Consider the following 21,979-nt stretch of genomic DNA (forward strand, 5'->3'; position numbering starts at 1 on the left):
TGAGTTTTGACAATATGAATTGGAAAGGATTAAGGTAACAACAACCTTTAAGGATCAGTGGAGAAATTTTTCAGAAGTATATAGACAATGATTCTGGTATTAGTAAATGGTATCTTGATATGCCCTGTGCCTAGGGTGTACCTGATGAAGGATTTGAGGATAACCTTAGAGGTTTTACAAGGAGAAAGGTAATATTCAAAGTTCTCAAGAATATAAATTTTGATGAAGGAAATATGACGTAATTATAATAATGTCAGGTGGGGCACGTGTTGAACCATAAGAAAGTATAGATCGATCCAATGAGGGTCGAGATTGGTGAAAACAAGAAGGACCCAAGATAAGAGACGTCCTAAGTATGATCGAGAGTCAGTCGTGGCAATGTTCACATCTAAAGACTAAGGCAATGACTTATGGAAAAATGATGATTTTTTTTTTCTCACCAGGACTTAAGAGAAGCATTTTCACATAAGCAGTGATTGAAATGAGGTAGAAAATTTAGTTGGAGGTGGTTAAAATGACATTGATTGTAAGGAAATTTTACTATCAGGAAAGGCCAAAGAGGTGGCCAACACTTTAAGTGTAAGAGGACAATTATTGGCGCTCGTGCCAGAGGAATACAGTGATAATGGTTAATTCCGTGAAGGTTGTATTATGGTTGAAAGATTGACATTCATTCTGATGACTGTGCGATACTCAACCGTAATAGTAGTTTGGTAAAGATTTAATTCATGTAATCGCCGTGAGCGGGCTTTCTTTCTTAGAAGGTCCTATCTTGAGATAAGCCAGGAGCATGTTACGAAAGGACTAAATGAACCTTTGAGCTTCATGTCTCCCAGTAAAGAAATATGGTTAATAATGGTATTAGCCTGCTATCGTTGCTTTGATTGAAACTCTTCTGCAATTTTATCTGCTTCATGTCATGTATGTACATCAGGATCAGGAATGTTCTTCACAAATCATGAATGGTGATTATGTTACCTCCTTAGAAGGATTCGATATGATATGAATGGACTCCGTATGGTTAGCTATTAAAACATCATGGAAAATGAATGACTACAGTAGGTCAACGGTGGGACATAGTAATGCAGGAATGATTCTGCGAGTAATGAGCCGATTACTTACAACTGTGAGAGTTGTATTGGAATGGATGTTGAGAGTGAGTACCACTAATCGGGTCGTGGTGGTGTATAAGTTATCACTGATAGGCTAATTAAGTCGATTATCTACCTATTGAATACTTATTCCTTCTTATCAATAGAAAGTCGTATTACTATACGAGGAAGGTTGCGATGCAAGCATATAATTCTAATAACGATGACGTCTAGAATGAAATCCCAGATTCGATTTTCGATATCGAGGGAGTTTCAAAGGTGATTGTTTATAAGCTCGTGCAAGAGCATGGGTCCATAGAATGATGGAGGGAATAGTAAATATTCAGACACGTGAAATACAATGCTATAATACTTGATGTTGATATATATACGTATATGTTTTGTTCTCCTATGACTAACCTCTATAGTTCGGAGGTAGATTCCAAGCCAGATATTTTGTGGCAGTATATTTTATATATATATAATTCTCTTCAATTCGTTTTTTCTCTCTCCTTTTCATTTCATATAAGCGGAGAAGAACAACCCTTCCCAAAGGGGAGGTATTGCCGAATGACTATCTATCTGTGTGATAGAAGCCTAGTAGGATACCATCTATTGTTTAATTGCTTGTCAAGTACTAAAGGCTGGCCACCTTCTGTACTAACTATGCAATGTAACAAGTGTTCATGATCATAGTGATCTCTCAATAAATTCTTTTACTTCTATATGAAGGACCAAGCTTTCGAAGATGGAGGCAGCTAGAGATGAAGTGGTACCAAGTATGGTGGTATTCCGATTCTAACGCGTTCGTGATACTAAGGTTGACGCGATTATTAAAAGGTTATAGAACGCTAACGAGCAAAAGTGTAATCAGTATAAAATTTGGTACGGAACATAGTAACGATTACAAACTGGAAAATAGTGGGTATTGAGAAGCAAAAGCTGTAGATCTAGATGAGATAATGAGAGTCTGTACAATAGACTTGAAAGAAATTTGGAATGATCACTTAACGCGGATTGAGTTTTCTTACGATAATCGATCGTATGTCAGTATCGAGGTATCGCCTTATGAGATCCTTGAGGGAAAAAAATGTCGATCTCCCTTATGTTAGGATGAAGTTGTAGAGCGCAAGATGCTCGGACCCGCAGTAGTCCAAAGGACCAAGGATATAATAGATCTAATCAGAGGACGGCTGGTAGTAGCCCAAGATGGACATAAAAAGTATGTTGATTTGACATGAAAGGACAAAGAATAGGAAGTAGGGGACCTAGTGCTGTTATAGGTATTCCCTTGGAAAGGATGGATGTGGTTCGGAAAGAAAGGAAAGCTAAGCCCACGAATTGTTGGACCCTTGGATATATTAAGTCGTATTGGGAAGTTAACATATGAGCTAGCCTTACCCCGAACCTTAGCAAGTTCATAACGTGTTCCATGTATCAATGTTAAGGAAGTGTAATCTGGATGCCAGACAAATAGGGGCATATGAGCACATAGACATGCAACCAGACGTAACCTATATGGAGCAACCAGGAAGGGTTATAGATCAAAAATGGACAAGTGCTTAGAAGAAGGGTTATCATGTTAGTCAGGGTTTGTGGCAGAACCACAATGTGGGAAAATTGACTTGAGAGTTAGAAAGTGCAATGCTAAGAAAGTATCCCTATTCATTTTCTATCTGATTCCGGGACAGAATCCTTTTAAGGAGGGGAGACTGTAATAACCCCAAAAATTTTGGACTTTTTGTAAACCTTATGAATAGTGATTTTGTTGATTATGCTGAATAAGAAAACTTTTCATGCCACACAATGTAGCAGTTCTTTTATTGATATTCTGAGGTCTTATTAGTACTCTATATGGTATATAAGTATATGTAAAGATCGTCATAATCCAAATCCGAACACTTTGATTTTTCCCGAAAATCCACCAGATACTGAAAGAATTGAGTATAAGGTAACATGATAAAAATGATTTAAATTCAAGGATTTTTAGAGAGGATCACAAAAGGAATATAAAATATCGAGAAAGGTTTAGGGGAACCTAAGTAATAAGATCCCAGGTATGATCTCTCAAATGATAAACGAGAACGAAAGTTAAGCGAACCGTATAACAGATAAGTGGTCATTAGCCAAGTAATTAGGGGTTAATCAAAGAGGTTAGTGGATGATGATGTCATCACACCAACAAGATTAAGACAAGTGTAAGAGGATGACATGAGAAAGATGACATAGGCATGGTGACATAAGCATGACAAATGGAGGGATTGGTTGGTTGATTGTGAGCCACACAATTTTTACCATGGTAACAATATAATTAACAACAAAAGGAAGTAACTAAGCTAAACACCACACAAATAATTTAATCAAACTAGAAATATTTTTACTTCACTTTTTCTTCCCTTGCTCTCGGCCTAAAACCAGAGCAGCAACTTAAAACTACCATATCTGCTTCAATACTCACTCAAATATTGTGTTCTATAGCTCGTTGGAAAGGTATTGAGATGACCTACAACTCTTGTTCACAAGTCTCATCCAAATAAGCCTGGTAAGACCCTCATATTTACAGTTCTTTAAATAGGACTTTTAGAAACTTCAAAACCTAACTTTGTGTTCTTGATTTCTTTGGAAAGATCAAACTTGTAGGAGGTTAGATTAAGGCTCCCTAAGGCTTCCTATAAACTTAACACCTACCAAGGAAGGTATCAACTTCAAACCCTAGCTTTGATTTTATGATTCCATTAAGTTTTATTGAAGCATTATTAGTATTAAGACTTGATCTTTGATTATAAGTAGTTTTGGTGGATTTGTATTAGTTTTGAATATTGGATCTTTGATTGGTTGGATAAATTGGTAAAACTTGGAGTTGGGGACTGAGTTTGTAGTATGATGGTTGAATATTGTTGTATTGGTGGTTGTGAGTGAATTGATGATAATTTAGAGTGTTAATTAAATTGGAAATCGCGTAAACATAAACGTCATAATGCCCGATTTTCTTTAACTGTTCTGTTCTTAACTTTACGACCCGTGAACTCACTGAAAGATTCTAAACTTTTCCATGTTTAGATAGTTCATGTTACGAGCTTCGTTTTGATATGTGGTTCTCTTGAATCTGATGTACGGTTTAGGAGAAACGACCGTTTTAAGTAACGGCATTTCGCGAACGAACTATTACCCCTCGCCTTACTTTGAAACCTTGGTTAAGGCCCTTAAATGACTAATTGGAGTATGAAACAATTATGTAAAGTGGAATAGGCAGTTGGTAGGGTATTCGCGAAAGCGTCGCCTTAAAATTTGTAACGATTAATTTATTAAATATGGTGGAGCCGAGGGTACTCGAACGACTTATGTGATTTGTGAAGCATAGAAATGACCATAAGCAAACGTTATGGTTCAATTGGTTAAAGTCTTTCGTAACAAAATTTCCAAAAGTCCTTTGAATAAAAAAAGTTTTAAAAATTGGTTGTCAAATTACTACTTAAGTTTCTTGTTTGTGATTAGACCCGGATTACCTAGAATAATACTTGTTCCAAACATAGTATTGTTAGCTCAAAGGGCCCAAGTGGACCCGCTATTACGGAGAAATTTTAAACTTTCACGATGAAGGAGTGTGAATCTTGTTTGAGAATGTTAATAGCAGAATCAGCATGCAGAGACATTATTTACCCAATTTTTGAGATTATTAAATTTTAAAGAATTCTTGATTTAAAAGAAGCCTGAGCATGATCAAAGAAGGTTGAGAAAATTTCCAGACTTTTCTAAAGAAGATTATTATTAGAAAAAGAGTCGATATGTTGAATGATCAGTGGTTATTCTAAGTCGCATAGATGAAATTTGAAATTATGATTGTAAATCCCGTAAGAGCGTGATTATGGTCGAGTTATCAAAATATTAAATGTGGAGGTACAACACTAAATATATAAGACTTAATCAATAGGAATCTACTATAATGATCAACTTATGAAGGAATTTCAACGGACTTTTCGGAATTAAAATAATAGTTTTTAGAATTTTCAGAAATTAAAAATGAATTTTTCTAATAAAAATAAATAGGAAATATGATTTTTAAACATTTTTAAAAGAGGAATCCTAAATTTGTAAAGTCTGGAAACTTCAGGGACCTAACTGTTTTGTCCCCAAAAGTCCAGGGACCAAACTGCAATTTGTACACCCTAGTCGCCGGAAAATACAGGGGTGGCCGGAGAACACGTTCCCGGCGTCCTCACCCCACCAACACCTCCAGATCACATCTATACTTTACCAGGAACACAACCATGCCAACAAATCGTTCTAATCATCCCTGAGTTGGCCTGAATTTTGCCGTGAAGTTTGTCAGTTTCCGGCGAACTTCGGAAATATTCAAAACACAACTCCCTTCTCTACAGACCTCGTTGATTCATGAAACTTATACGACTGGATTGCAAATTTCACAGAGAACACAACCCACTATATCACAACATCAATCTATTCCAGAATAAGAAACCCCTAAATTTCAATTAAGAACATTCATACGGGTTATAAACCCTAATTTTAAAATTCGAAATTCAAACTCAAATTTGAACATGTTATTGGACTCCAAATCAGACGTATAATATATCAAAATCATCAGGAAAACAAGCTCTATAACATGCAATCATTAAATCATACAAACAATCATCCGAACAAAAATTCATATGTTTAATCAAAATAATTCGAAAATAAATAAAATTATAGAAAAATAACCTTGATTTCTGCAGGTGTATGGATTACAAAATCTGGTAGAGCTCTTCAAGACCTTCAGATTGGTTACTCGAGCTTTCCAAACCGAATTCAATAACACCTCCAAAAGCTTGTTTGATTCTTAGAACAGTTTATGAAATTAGGGTTTTTCTCTGAAAATTATATAATTATCTGTCTGCAAATGATTTTGATATGAAATAAAATACGGGTAAAGGCTATTTATATTTACGGAAATTTAGTATCCCGTTGGATCATTCCGGATATAAAATGGTATGTTTATTTATAAAAACTGATCCAAACGGTATCGGTTTTAAGGATAATTATCCAAATCAGTACAATTTGTACTGCAGTCTTGGTCTCAGCGCCTGGTTACACGTACTACGAAGTGATAATTGTGATAATTTAATAAAAAGCTTCCGTTTATCGAAAATACGAGTTTTATTGATTTACCGAAATGAATATTGTATCGAAAATGTTGTGCCGGGACCCGCGCAGGACAAACCGTACGCCGGATCAAAAAAGTCGAAACATGGAAAATGCTCGGAATATTATAATTAGGTTAGGAAGGAGTTCTCGGAAGAGTTTCGGGTTCCAAAAACGTAACAACGGGTGACGTCGGTTGGTTCCCGTTTTTATAAAATAGATTTTAAATACCCGGAAAAAGATTTTATAAATTTCATATGATTCTTATAAATTCATAAATCAACATAAAAATAATTAGGAAGATATGACAATTATCTATATTTTATTTTGGACATATAAAAATTAAAATACTTAATTAATATTATTTTTGAATATCCAAATACAGATAACACTTAACAATTAATTCACAGAATAGATACTGAACACATATAATAATTATTTAATAGCAAAATAATTACACGATATATCCCGGATATTACATCCTTCCTCCCTTAAAAGGATTCTGTCCTCGAAATCTCTTAAGAAAATAAATGAGGGTACTTTTCTCTCATATCACTTTCTAACTCCCAGGTTGACTCTTCAACCTTTGGGTTTCTCCATAAAACTCTTACTAACTTTACCACTTTATTTCTTAATACTTTCTCTCTCTCCTCTAGAATCTCTATCGGATTTTCTACATTTTACAAATCCGCCTGAAGCTCTATTGGCTCATATTCTATTACATGCCTGGAGTCTGGATTGTACTTCTTAAGCATTGATACGTGAAAAACGTTGTGAATGTGCTCCATGTGCGGTGGTAACGCCAATTCGTAAGCTACTTTGCCAATGCGCTTTAGGATCTCAAAAGGTCCGACATATCTTGGGCTTAGCTTCCCTTTCTTTCCAAACCTCGTTAGTCCTTTCCATGGTGATACTTTCAGTAATACCAAGCTTCCTTCTTCAAATTCCATGTCTTTCCTTGACTGGTCTGCATATTTCCTCTGACGATCTTGTGCGGCTATCAATCTCTTCTGGATAACTTCAATAATTTCCTTTGTCTGCTGTACCAGTTCAGGTCCAAGTATCTTGCGTTCTCCTACTTTATCCCAATATACTGGAGATCTGCATTTGCGTCCATAAAGGGCTTCATAGGGTGGCATACCAATACTGGCGTGATAACTGTTATTATAAGCAAACTCTACCAAGGGTAAATGCTCGTCCCAATTTCCTTTGAAATCAATAGCACAAACGCGTAACATGTCCTCGATTGTCTGGATCGTTCTTTCACTTTGGCCATCCGTCTGGGGTGATAGGACGTACTCATATTCAGTCTTGTTCCCAAATATTCTTGAAAATTCCTCCAAAATCTTGAATTAAATCTTGGATCTCGATCAGATACGATAGACACAGGAACTCCATGACGAACTACGATTTCCTTCAGGTACATATGGACTAACTTGTCGAGCGAAAATCTTTCATTTATAGGTAGAAAATGAGCTGACTTGGTAAGTCTATCCACTAAAACCCAAATGGCATCATGATTAGCCCTTGTCCTTGGTAATCCAACTATAAAATCCATGGCAATATGTTCCCACTTCCACTCTGGAATCTCTAATGGCTGTAACAATCCACTTGGTCTCTGATGCTCTGCTTTAACTCTCTGACAGGTATAACATTTGCTAACCCATTCCGCAATTTCCCTCTTCATGTCTGGCCACCAATAATTCTTCTTTAAATCTCTGTACATTTTGGTACTCCCTGGATGGATGGAATATCTTGAATTATGTGCTTCCTGTAAGATTTCATTTTTCAATTCCGTTACCGGTGGAATCCAAATTCTAGATGAAAACCTCAGAATACCTTGATCATCCTTTTGCGTGCATAACTCTTCACCTACCAAACGATTTATATCTTGATCCATTACATCTTCCTGACCTTTCTTTATTTTCTCCAGCAACTCCGGCTGGAAAGTCATACTGTACACTTTCGCTTCTTCAGGCTTGCAAAGTCTAATCTCCAATTCCAATCTCTGAAATTCCTTATATATCTCTTCAAGTACTGATAACTCATTTAACCTTTTCTTCCGACTTAACGTGTCCGCTACAACGTTCTCTTTACCGGGATGATAATTAATCGAGCAATCATAATCTTTGATCAATTCTAACCATCTCCTTTGCCTCATATTAAGTTCCTTCTGGGTGAATATATACTTCAAACTTTTGTGATCCGTATAAATCTCACACTTCTCTCCATATAGGTCATGTCTCCAAATCTTCAAAGCAAACACTATAGCTGCTAGCTCCAAATCATGAGTAGGATACTTCTGTTTGTGTGGTTTCAATTGCCTTGACGCATACGCAATCACCTTGTCGTGCTGCATTAGAACACATCATAATCCTTTGTGAGAAGCATCACTATAAATTACGAAATTCCCTTGATCATCTGGAAGTGACAAAACAGGTGTCGTGATTAATCTTCGCTTCAAATCCTGAAAACTTCCCTCACACTTATCGTTCCATATAAACTTTTCGTTCTTCCGTGTAAGCTTTGTCAATGGTTTTGCAATTCTTGAGAAATTCTGGACGAATCGTCGATAATATCCTGCCAATCCCAAGAAACTTCTTACCTCGGTGGGTGTTCTCGGTCTCTCCCAATTCGTAATTGCCTCGATCTTTTTCGGGTCCACTTTGATCCCTTCATTACTAACTATGTGTCCTAAGAACTGAACTTCCTGTAGCCAATATTCACACTTCGAGAATTTAGCATATAACTTCTTTTTCCTTAAAATCTCCAAAGCTGTTTCTTAAATGTTCCGCATGATCCTCTTCCGTCTTTGAATAGATCAAAATATCGTCTATAAATACAATAACGAACTTGTCCAAATATTCCTTGAAAATTCTGTTCATCAGGTCCATAAATGCTGCCGGGGCATTGGTCAATCCAAAAGACATTACTAAAAATTCATAATGTCCGTACCTTGTTCGGAAAGCTGTCTTTGGTATATCTTCTGGCTTGATCTTCAGTTGATGATATCCCAATCTTAAATCAATTTTGGAGAAATACTTGGCTCCCTTCAATTGGTCAAACAAATCATCGATTCTAGGTAACGGATACTTGTTCTTGATTGTAAGCTTATTGAGCTCCCTATAGTCAATGCACAGTCTCATGCTTCCATCTTTCTTCTTGACAAATAATACCGGTGCTCCCCATGGGGACACACTGGGTCTGATTACTCCTTTCTCTAACAGCTCTTGCAATTGATTTGCTAACTCTTTCATCTCAACGGGCACCATTCTATACGGGGCCTTAGATACTGCTTCTGTTCCAGGTGCTAAGTCGATCCCAAATTCAATTTCTCTATCTAGAGGAAGTCCTGGTAATTCGTCGGGAAACACGTCTGGAAATTCATTTACTTATGGAATATCTTCAAGTTTTGCTGGTTCCAGACTTCTGTCGATCACATATGCTACGAAATGCTCGCATCCTTGCCGTAATAACTTCTTAGCTTGAATCATTGTTAAGAACTTCTTTACTTGCTTCTGTCCCTTGAACTTTACTATCCTTTCATCTGGCGTCTTCACCATTACCTTCTTATTTTGACAATCTATCTGGGCATCATGCTTAGATAACTAATCCATCCCTAATATAACGTCAAATTCTCCTTACTTAAATGGTATCAAATCTACACAAAATTTACTACCAGAGATCTCAATCTCATAATTCCCATAAACTTGATTAAAAGATATACATTCTTGATTTGCTAATTCTACAGTCATTATTTCATTTAAATACTCAACTGGACAATTTAACTTACTAACAAAATCCTGTGAAACAAACGATCAAGTTGCTCCCGAATCTATTAACACTTTGGGATATAAAGAATTCAGATTAAGCGTACCTGCCACGACATCCGTATCCTGGATAGCATCATTCACATACATGTCAAAAACTCTAGCCCTTGGAGTCTCATTCACTGTTGGGGTAGATCCCATAATTCTCAATGTATTACTGACTGGGGCTGGTGTCTTGCAATCCCTAGCCATATGTCCTGGCTTTCCACATTTGAAGCACGTAAATCCAATGGCTGGAACCTTCGCTGCTGGATTCCGGATAGACTGATCCTTATTTGCTGGCTCTCTTGCTGGCTGATTTCGGCACTCCCTCGAATAGTGCCCTTTCTGGTTGCATTTGAAACATACCACATTCAACTTATTACAAACTCCTCCATGCTTCTTTCCACAAACTTGACAATCTGGAAAAGTTAGTCTCAACTGATTTGGCTGATTCACATTAACTGGACGGTTGCCTTGGCCTCCATCGCCTGTATTCTGTCTCCTAAAATTAAAATTTCTTCCTGGCTGAAACTTGCCCTTCTTAAAATTTGGAAACTTCCCTGGTTGTAACTGACCCTCACTTCCCTCAACTTTCCTTTTCTTACTTTCCTTCTCCTTCTGTGACATCTCACTTTCTGTCTCCGCGATCATGGCCTTCTGTACCACTCCTGCATAGGTCTCCAATTCAAAAATAGCTACCTTCCTTCTGATCCATGGCTTCAAGACTTGCTGAAATCTCTTAGCTTTCTTCCTGTCAGTATCCACATACGACGATACATACCTTGACAATTCTTCGAACTTACTTTCATAATCTGCCACCGACATAGTTCCTTGCTTCAACTCTGAAAACTTCAGCTCCATCTGATCCTGGACAAACTGAGGAAAATACTTTTCTAGAAACAATTCCTTAAACCTCTCCCAAGTAATAGCATTTGTACCTTCCAATGTCTTCACCATCTCCCACCAATAGGTGGCCTCATTCTTCAAATAGTAACTTGCAAACTCAACCTTCTGTTCCTCTTTCACTTTTACCAAGGCAAATGCCTTCTCTATTTCCTTTAACCACACATTTGCTTCAATCGGCTCTAAGGAACCTTTGAATTCTGGTGGATTTATTGCTTGAAAAGTTTTGAAAGTTACCTGGGGATTGGTCTGTCTTTGTTGTTTTTGTGCCAGGTGAACTGTTTGTTGGGCCAAGATTTGAAGAATTTGGGCTATTGCTGGGTCTATGGGTCTTGGGTTCACATTCGGGTTTGTATCATCTTGGTTGTTATTGTTGTTGGTTTCTTCAATCTGGGTGTTGGTACGGGTATTTCTTCTAGGAGGCATTTTCTGTAAAGAATCAAACAACTTATTTAGCTTTTGAATCAAATCTTTTGCATAAAAGAAAAGTTTTGTAAAACAGAAATATCTCTTTTTGAAAATAGTTGTAACTAAGTAAATTGCATGCTTCTTTACAGAATATAAACAGTTATGAAAAACAGGGTACATGGTATCACAGGGTATAACTGGTGCAATAAATAGGGTAAAGTAAAACAGGTGCAATAAAGGAAATAACAGTAATGGAAAGAAAAAGGTACTGATATATATAGATCAAAAGTTTTGGGTAGTACAAGCGTAAAGACGCTTCGAAAGTAAAAGCAAAAGGGTACAACAACCTACTCACTAGTCAACATAGCTAGTCTGTAAATATAACTCAAAAGCTTACTGATACACACTACACACTACTGTACATACTATACAACCATACAACACTACCCAGTATCTCCATCTCTGAATCTCTGACTCAGCTCCAAGGAAACTCTGGTCCTGCCAGCCTCTCAAAGTCCTCCATCACCTCAGTAGCCCAGCCTATCAGTGCATCAGGGTCTCTGCCAGGTAGTATAGCTCCATGTAGCCTAGCCTCAAGAACCCTCCGTGTCACATGAATCTCCTCTCGAAGCTCCCTCACACCACGATCAATATCTGTAGTCCTGATGATATGCTGTAGCTCTCTGATCTGAGCCAACAAGGAATCACGCTCCAATATAAGAGCCTCATACCGGTAATAAGGAACTAGGGGCAATGTGGACTGAAATGGGGCACTCGCAACTGAATGCCCAGTGGAATCTGAATCAGCTGGTAGGGGTCCTCTAATAGGTGGCCCCATGCCTGGGGGTGGAATAGCCTGCAGTGGTACGGGCTGCAACACCGGTGGAGGTAAAATAACCAATGCTGGTGGAATAATAGGACGTGGATCCGATGATGGCGCTCCAACTGAAGGCTCTGAGTGATCAGCTGATACGGGAATAAAAGAGTCGGCCATCGCTGCTATTTGAAATCATATCGTAATATAAGAGTCTTGAACCACGACGCGAATTATACTAATACCGGTTATACCATAACACTCAACCTCTCGACATTCTATCATTCTATTCCTTACTTCTAATCCTAACCCTCTACCCATTCCCGTCATCCTAGGCTTGTGTCAGTGACTTATAACCTGTAGCTCTGATACCAAACCTGTGGCGCCCTCCAAACCCGGGTCAGAAGTTTGGGGTCCACACACATACCTTATTTATAACCTGCTTATAACAATAATAAAGATAATAATAATATGCAGTGACCCTACTTACCACTACCACAGACCGCAACAGGTTAAAGTATGCACACAAGCCTAACACACTTATATTACAAACCGTTCAAACCCCAACTATCCAAACTCAGAACTGAGTATTAAACATTATTACAAACTTTTACAAACTTATATTATCCCAAAAGAAGCCTACTAGCTCAGCTCGATCAACTTGAACCCCTAGCTCTCGCGCTGGACTGGGGATCCTCGTTACCAACCTGTTACTTCTTAACTGGAAAAGAACATAAACAATATCGCACAAATGAGCTAACTAGCTCAGCAAGTCACAATGACAAAACTGAGAATAATGATCATCAGGTGAAAATGGTTACGATATCAAGTGAACAATGAATTATGATTTAGAATTGGACATTATACTTTCATTTTAAAAACCAAGGTTAGGCTGCTGATCAGTCACGCACTAACCCCGAGCAAAGCACACAACATTGCTCTAACTACTGGATCCAAGGCACACATTGGCCTAACTTGACCATTATATGGTCTGACCACGAATCTGGTCCACAATTTTATAAAAACAATCCAATTCTAACATAATAACAGAATAAGCAATAATAAACAATAAACAGGATCATTAACAACATTGGATGTTTCATAATGAAATGGTTTAAGTGTTCATGAGGATCAATATGGCATTTTCAAAGCTTAGCTGTTGGGTAATGAAAGAATTGGATAACAAAGGAATCAGTGTTTCAAGGTTTCAAGGATTTTGCCTTTCAAAGCATAGAATACAATGGTTTGAGTGTGTAGGTAATTCGATTCAGTGTTCGGTATTTAGTTTGTATGTATTTGTAGAGTAGTATCGTGTGCTTGAGGTTCGTATTCGGGTATGCAATAATCAATGGCTTAGAAAAAATAAGGTTTACGGCTCAAGATCAAAACTGGAATCAGGGTTTGGGTTTTAGTGCTTCAAAGCACTTGAATTTAGAACAGGACTATCAATCACTACAATATCTCGAGAAAGTTCAGAACACTTGCCTGGTGTTAGCTTACTACACTGTACTCGCTTCCAATCTCAACCGCCTTACTCCTCAACTACCTGTTTCCCTTTCCTACGTTTTGCCTCTTCTGCTCACATATCATAAGCATCTATCAATAAGCAACTCATACGATTCTATTCAACACATACTTCTATCTACCCTTCGTTTCACCCAAATCCGATTAACGGATTGAAAGTTATGCAATAAACAAGTACACATCGAATATAGAGACCGACAGTCAACCAACAAATCACATATAACATATAATACGTCACATAATCAATGACATATCATTTATAAAGAAGTTTCGGGTCATTAATAAGCTTTCTGGTATTTAAAATGATTTTTAAAATATTTTTCGGAATTAAAACGGGTCATTGGATCAATTTCGGGTTAATAAACAGGGTTCGGTTAGCCAATTCTGGCTCCAAAATAATTTTATAATAATTATCGAGCCTTGGAAATAATTTAGAATATTATTTTAAAGCTCAAAACTATTTTTCAAAAATTTTAAATCATTTTTAAATAATTAAATCTTATTAAATAATTAATTAAAAATCAATTAATAATTAATTAAATCAATTAATCAATTATTTTTCAAATTAATTGACCAATTAATCAATTAAAAATTAACTGAAATTAATTAACTAAATAATTCAGATTTATTTTTGAATTAAAAATAATTTTCGGAATTAAAATAATAGTTTTTAGAATTTTCAGAAATTAAAAATGAATTTTTCTAATAAAAATAAATAGGAAATATATTTTTAAAACAGGAATCCTAAATTTGTAAAGTCTGGAAACTTCAGGGACCTAACTGTATCGTCCCCAAAAGTATAGGGACCAAACTGCAATTTTTACACCCCCGTCGCCGGAAAATGCAGGGGTGGCCGGAGAACACGTTCCCGGCGTCATCACCCCACCAACACCACCAGATCACATCTATACTTTACCAGGAACACAACCATGCCAACAAATCGTTCTAATCATCCCTGAGTTGGCCGGAATTTGGCCGTGAAGTTTGCCAGTTTCCGGCGAACTTCATAAATATTCAAAACACAACTCCCTTCTCTACAGACCTCGTTGATTCATGAAACTTATACGACTGGATTGCAAATTTCACAGAGAACACAACCCACTATATCACAACATCAATCTATTCTAGAATAAGAAACCCCTAAATTTCAATTAAGAACATTCATACGGGTTATAAACCCTAATTTTAAAATTCGAAAATCAAACTCAAATTTGAACATGTTACTGGACTCCAAATCAGACGTATAATATATCAAAATCATCAGGAAAACAAGCTCTATAACATGCAATCATTAAATCATACAAACAATCATCCGAACAAAAATTCATATGTTTAATCAAAATAATTCGAAAATAAATAAAATTATAGAAAAATAACCTTGATTTCTGCAGGTGTATGGATTACAGAATCTGGTAGAGCTCTTCAAGACCTTCAGATTGGTTACTCGAGCTTTCCAAACCGAATTCAATAACACCTCCAAAAGCTTGTTTGATTCTTAGAACAGTTTATGAAATTAGGGTTTTTCTCTAAAAATTATATAATTATCTGTCTGCAAATGATTTTGATATGAAATAAAATACGGGTAAAGGCTATTTATATTTACGGAAATTTAGTATCCCATTGGATTATTCCGGATATAAAACGGTACGTTTATTTATAAAAACTGATCCAAACGGTATCTATTTTCGGGATAATTATCCAAATCAGTACAATTTGTACTGCGGTCTTGGTCTCAGTGCCTGGTTACACGTACTACGAAGTGATAATTGTGATAGTTTAATAAAAAGCTCCCGTTTATCGAAAAATACGAGTTTTATTGATTTACCGAAACGAATATTGTCTCGAAAATGTTGCGCCGGGACCCGCGCAGGACAAACCGTATGCTAGATCGAAAAAGTCGAAACATGGAAAATGCTCGGAATATTACAATTAGGTTTGGAAGGAGTTCTCGGAAGAGTTTCGGGTTCCAAAAAACGTAACAACGGGTGATGTCGGTTGGTTCCCGTTTTTATAAAATAGATTTTAAATACTCGGAAAAAGATTTTATAAATTTCATATGATTCTTATAAATTCATAAATCAACATAAAAATAATTAGGAAGATATGACAATTATCTATATTTTATTTTGGACATATAAAAATTAAAATACTCAATTAATATTATTGAAAGGCATATGGCATAGCCTATTTGTATATTCGAGGATTTAACTCAACTCAAATAAGAATGTAATAAGTAAATAGTGGATCTATCGTCAGAGAGATCTCACAGAGTAACATCTGTCAAAGGGTTAAGAAACATTATTCATCTACAGACTTGAAGACTTAATTCACTGGAAGAAGCTCAAGAAATTGATCAAGCCTCAGTGTTATAAATCAAGATTGTGGATTTAATCAAGTGACAGAGATCTCGTCAGGGTATCAATTAATTACAAGGATTTAATCTGAAGAAAATCCAGAGTATCAAGGTCAAGGCATGAAGAAACGTCACGGAAGTTAGTCACTCATGAACCAGACAGTACATCGAGTGTCAACATTGAAGTGGTGGAATTGATTCATAATTTCAGTGATTTTCAGAAGATATTCAGAAGAATGAATGCTGCTCAAGATTAGTATTAATTCTCTATTAATTAATTAAGCCATATAATTTAATTAATAAAATAAATTATATCTGCAAAGATTAATTTATTGATTAATTGAATTAATTGATTAATTAATTCAGAATTAATATTAAGGTTTTTCAGAATTTTAATTGATTTAAAATCTGTTATTAATTCAAAAGGCAGCTGATTGTATTAGTATGACAATCGGTATGACAATCAATAGTCATACCGAAAGTCATGCTAATTCAAAAGGATTGTCTTATCAGATTTTTTATTACATTAAAATCTTTTATTAATTCAGTTAGACAATCTGATTTTGAACTACTATGACAATCGGTATGACAATTGATAGTCATACCGAAAGTCTTGCTAGTTCATTCTGATTGTCTTTCCAGCTCAAAAAGATTGTCATGCCAGTACATTCTACTCGACTGTTGGATTAAAAGAAGCAGCAGAAGACATTCATGCATCATTCATACAGAACACACAAGTCAAGAAAAAAAGCAGCAGAAAACAAAGGCACAACATTTTATTTTTCATCTGCTTTATTCAAGATCAAAATTCTAGATTGAAAAGTTAAATCCAATCCACTAGAATTATTTATCTTGTTCTTGTGTATCAATCTAGCGGATTAAAATCCCTAGAACTTAATCTCAAATCGCATTTAGCATTTGATCTTTTAATTGCAAAAATAGAAAAAGTTCATGTCAAATTTATTCTAGATTTGTAATAATTGATTTGAGATTAATCCCTTGTAACTGATACCGTAGTTGTAACACCTTTCAAGTTTAATAAAAGTTTTATTTAACTTGAATTTTGTTTCACATTTTTATTCCGCATTTTATTCGATTAAACAGTATTGTTTGCATTCAACCCCCCCTTCTACAAATAAATTGGGACCTAACAATTGGTATCATAGCCTTCTGATTAACGTACAAATCTAGATCCTAGACTTTTGTGTTTCTTTCACTTCTTGAATTTTTTTTTATTCACTCAAAAAAATTCATAATGACTACACAAAAAGTTGGAACCGTTAAAATTCCACTTTTCGATAAAGAAAATTATGTTATGTGGAAGAAGAAGATGCTACTGTTTTTACAAGTGGCTAATCCCAAATATTTGCAAGTGTTAAAGAAGGGTCCAAAAATTCCTATAGTTATTGAACCAGAGGTAATAGAAAATGATGTGGTGATCACCAAAGCGAGAACTTATGTGAAAGATCCTGAGGATTTCTCTCCTGCTGAAATAGAAGAAGCCTCCCTGGATGCTAGCCTTCAATTAATTTTAGTAGATTCCCTTAATCCCTTGATGAATGACATGTGATGAATTGTAAAGATTCCAAACATATCTGGGAAACTATTGAGATTATTAATGAAGGCACAGAGGAAGTTAGGGAGAACAAGCTAGAAATCCTAACCTCTGAGTATGAATACTTTAAATCCAATCCAGGAGAAGGAATCACTGAAGTGTTTGAGAGGTACAATACATTGATCAACAACCTGAACATTAATGGTAAATACTATTCCATCAGGGAGGTCAACAAAAAGTTCCTTTTAACACTGCCAACTCATCTCGAACATAGAATCACTGCCATAAGAGAAGCAAGAGATCTGAGTGAGATTTCTTTGGAAAGGCTCTATGGTGTGTTAAAGACTTATGAGTTGGAGCAGATTCAGCAGAAGGAAGTTTACGGGAAAGGAAGAGTGGTCAGCACGTCTACTGCTCTAGTAGCTGATGAACAACAACAACAACCACAATATCAACAAAAATCTCAACAGTCAGAAAGAATGGTACAGTCTTCCAAGGTTGAAGATAATGTGATAGTAGCAGAATTTGATCCTCCTACTACAAATCAATCAGGAGATGATTATTATTCCTTGGAAGAACTGGAGCAATTGGAGGATGAGTCAATGGCCCTGATTGTCAAGAGATTCTCAAATGTCAGATTCAAAAGGAATCCCAAGTTCAAGTACAAGTCCAACTACAACAGATTCCAGAAAGGTGGATCTTCATCCTCTAACACCAGCAGTGGTGGGTATAAAACAGGGATGGTTGATCGAAGCACCATTCGATGCTTCAACTGCAATGAGTTGGGACACTTTGCCACAGAATGCAGGAAGCCAAAACAAGCAAGGAAGAACTCTTACGATTCTAATCAAAAGAGTAAATCTGAAAGGGCTTACCTGGCAAAGGGAAGAAGCTGGGATGATACTGACAGTGAAGATGAAGAAGTTGGGAATCTTGCTCTCATGGCTAGTGATGCAAACACCTCATCGTCAAGAAAAGAGGTAAAATTTACTGATGCTGAATTAGTTTATCATCTAGGAGGTTCCTTAGATTGTGCTCGTCGTGATAATGAATTGTTAAATCAACAAATCAAAGACCTTGAGAAAGAGGTCAATGAATTAAGACTTGTGCACATTAATCAAGATAAATTAAAAGAACAAGTATCTTTTCTAGAGAATAGAGTTGACTGTTATAGACAACTTGAAACTATTCTCAAAGACAAGATCACCGGTCTTGAGGCTAAGGTTAAAGCTTACTTTAATTCTTGTTCGAAGTCCAAAGAGTTTTACAATAAGCAAGCTGTTAATCAAACATCTGGTATAGGTTATGATTACAATGCTGCTATTGGAAAATTAGGCATAAACTCCCCTCCTCATGTATGTGCTAAAGGCAGGGAAGTACCACATGTGCTTAAGGGTGTTGATGAACCCCTCTATAAAGAATCAATTGCTGAACCATTTGATGAGACCTCTTTTATTATTCAAGAAGAAATCCGTGCTGAAGATAATGCTAATGAGAAAGCTGTCTCCAAGTCAAGTGTGTCAAAAGTTCCAGTCAAGGTTGTGAAAGCAACTGAGACTAACTCAGACACACATGAGTTGGATAACACAAATACCATGTCTACCATGCATAAGTTGCCTATTGTTAATCCCTCTCATAAAGCATGTGGTGTTCCTGATTGTATGTCTTGTACTTTTAATCTGATGTTTATTTTAATGGTAAGCATGTTTATAATGATAAGACTACTCCTCGTCAGCATGTGAATAATAGAAAGCATGATAGGTCTAAGACTGCTAGTCCTCCTAAAGCTAGAAAGGAGACATTTGTGCCTAAGCCTAAACAGAAATTTGTCAAGGCTGTTCACAAGGTCAAATGTTCAGTCATTGAGAACGTTGAGAATATTAAAATTAAGAATGTTGTTTTGCCTGATAAAGGCCAATTTTACAAGTATACCGGACCCAGCCAAGCTTGGGTTCCGAAGAAGGTCTAATCCATTTGTATTGCAGGGCATTAAACAGGTACAACCGGTAGTGTGGATTCTTGATAGCGGATCGTCAAGACATATGATCGGAGATAGAGCCTTGCTATCAAATGTGGTTGAGAAAGCTGGCCCAGTGGTTACCTTTGGAGATAACAGCAAAGGTTTAACGGAGGGATATGGCTGTTTGCTAGCTGGAAATGTTATCATTGAAAATGTATATGTTGTGCAAGGACTTAAACACAATCTGCTTAGCATTAGTCAGTTCTATGACAACGGCTACAATGTTTTATTCGACAAGCTGAAGTGTCAGATTCTGCACAAGAAAAGTGAAAAACCCTCCTTAATGGGAATCCGGAAAGGAAATCTGTTCGTAACTGACATGAACTCTGGAAGCAATCTTGAAGTCAATTGCTTCTATGCAAAGGCATCATCAGATGAGAGTTGGCTATGGCACAAGAGACTTTCTCATCTCAATTTCAAAACAATGAATTCTCTTGTAAAAAGAGAATTGGTAAGAGGTCTGCCTCAGCTGGAATTCTCTCCAGAAGGACTATGTGAGGCTTGCCAGAAAGGAAAGTCAAAAAAAGCAAGTCACAGAGGCACTGACACATCTTCCATAACTGGTGTTCTGCAATTATTGCACATGGATTTATTCGGACCAGTTAATGTCCTTTCGATATCAAAGAAGTGTTACTGTCTTGTGATAGTTGATGACTATTCCAAGTATACATGGGTTTTATTTCTTCACTCTAAGGATGAAACACCACAAGTTGTGATTGATCATATCAAGATGATTGAGTTAGATTCTAACGTCCCTATTAGAGCAATAAGGTCAGATAATGGGACAGAATTCAAGAATGCACTTCTCAATGAATTCTGTACAGACAAAGGGATTACCAGACAATTTTCAGCTCCTAGAACCCCTCAGCAAAATGGAGTGGTAGAAAGGAAGAATCGTATATTGATTGAAGCTGCAAGAACGATGTTAAGTGAATCCGGTCTTCCAATGTACTTTTGGGCTGAAGCTGTCAATACTGCATGTTATACTCAGAATCGAACTCTAATCAACAAAGACTTCATGAAAACTCCTTATGAGATTTTGAATGAACAGAAACCTTCTATCAAATACTTTCATGTATTTGGTGCCAGATGCTTCGTGCTCAAGGATGGAGATGAGCATCGTGGTAAATTCGAGGCAAAGGCATATGAGGGTATTTTTGTTGGATATGGAAGAAGATCATACAGAGTGTATATCATTGATCAACACAAAGTAACTGAAAGTGTCAATGTTACATTTGATGACACTAAACTCCCTAGTATCCAAACTGAAGATCCTTCTGAGAAACTGAAGTTTGATGATATGTCAGATTCAGAATCAGAACATGGTCAAGAACCTGAGGTTGTTGATGGTGAAGAACCTGTTAATCTTGATGATACTCAAGGTAATAGTGATGGAAGCTTTGGCAACAATGGAGATACCACTGCTACTGATGGAGAATCTTCAAGTCAACATGGCAACAACTCAGGGGGAGATGCTGAAGGATCATCTAGTAGGACACAACATCACAATGAATTTCAAGGCAAATCATCAAGATCAAATCTTCCAAGACAGACTGTCTGGAATAAAGCTCACCCTTTTGAGTTGATTATCGGTAATCCAGATGTTGGAGTCAGAACTAGACGTGCTACTCAAAATGAGTGTCTGTTCTCAGGATTTCTTTCTGAGATGGAACCTAAGAAGATTGAAGAAGCACTAACTGATCCAGATTGGGTGATTGCTATGCAAGATGAACTCAATTAGTTTGAAAGTCAACAAGTCTGGAAACATGTACCTAGACCTACACACAAGAAAGCTGTTGGTACTAGGTGGGTATTCAGGAATAAACTAGATGAAGATGGTGTGGTTACAAGAAACAAGGCAAGACTGGTAGCAAAAGGGTATTCTCAAGCTGAAGGCATTGATTATGATGAAACCTATGCTCCAGTGACTAGACTTGAGGCCATCAGGATATTTCTGGCATTCACAGCATTTTCAAACTTTAAAGTTTATCAAATGGATGTCAAGAGCGCCTTTCTGAATGGAAAGCTGGATGAAGAGGTATATGTAGAGCAACCTCCTGGTTTTGAAGATCCAGATCATTTGGATTTTGTCTTCTTTCTTTTCAAGGCTATCTATGGGCTAAAACAGTCTCCAAGAAAATGGTATGACACTCTCTCTGAATTTTTTATTGAAAATAGCTTTATTAGAGGTGTCATAGACAAAACTCTCTTTTCTAAAAAACATAAGAATGATACTATATTAGTCCAAGTCTATGTGGATGATATAATATTTGGGTCTACTAATGATAATCTCTGTAAGAGATTTGCTAAGTTAATGCACAACAAGTTTGAAATGAGCATGATGGGTGAGCTGAAGTTCTTTC

This window comes from Apium graveolens, chromosome 3 (assembly GCF_009905375.1).
Source record: "Apium graveolens cultivar Ventura chromosome 3, ASM990537v1, whole genome shotgun sequence".
Taxonomy (NCBI): Eukaryota; Viridiplantae; Streptophyta; class Magnoliopsida; order Apiales; family Apiaceae; genus Apium; species Apium graveolens.